Genomic DNA, 574 nt, shown 5'->3' with positions numbered 1-574 from the left:
AGGATGAGGATAGGATGAGGATGAGGATGAGGATGAGAATTAGGATAGGACGAGGATGAAAATGAGGAGGGGATGAAGAGGAGGAGGAGGAGGAGGATGAGGATGTGGAATAGGAAAGGATGAGGACGAGAATGAGGATAAGGATAGGATGAGGACGAGGATGAGGATGAGGATAGGATGAGGATGAAAATATGGATAAGGATGAGAATGTGGATGAGGATCAGGAGGAGGATGAGGATGAGGAAAGGATGGGGATGAGGATGAGGCTAGGATGAGGACGAGAATGAGGATAAGGATAGAATGAGGATGAGGATAGGATGAGGACGAGAATGAGGATGAGGATGAGGACAGAATGAGGATGACGATGGGGATAGGATGAGGAGTAGAATCAGGATGAGGATGAGGATAGGATGAGGAGGAGGATGAGGACGAGAATGAGGAGGAGGATAGGATGAGTAAGAAGAAGAGGATTAGGAGGAGGATAGGATGAGGAAGAGAATGACGGTGAGGATAGGATGAGGAGGAGGATGACGAAGTGTATAGGATGCGGACGTGAATGAGGATGAGGATGAGG

The sequence above is a fragment of the Lupinus angustifolius genome, chromosome LG07 (assembly GCF_001865875.1).
Source record: "Lupinus angustifolius cultivar Tanjil chromosome LG07, LupAngTanjil_v1.0, whole genome shotgun sequence".
Taxonomy (NCBI): domain Eukaryota; kingdom Viridiplantae; phylum Streptophyta; class Magnoliopsida; order Fabales; family Fabaceae; genus Lupinus; species Lupinus angustifolius.
This window is presented reverse-complemented; position numbering follows the sequence as displayed.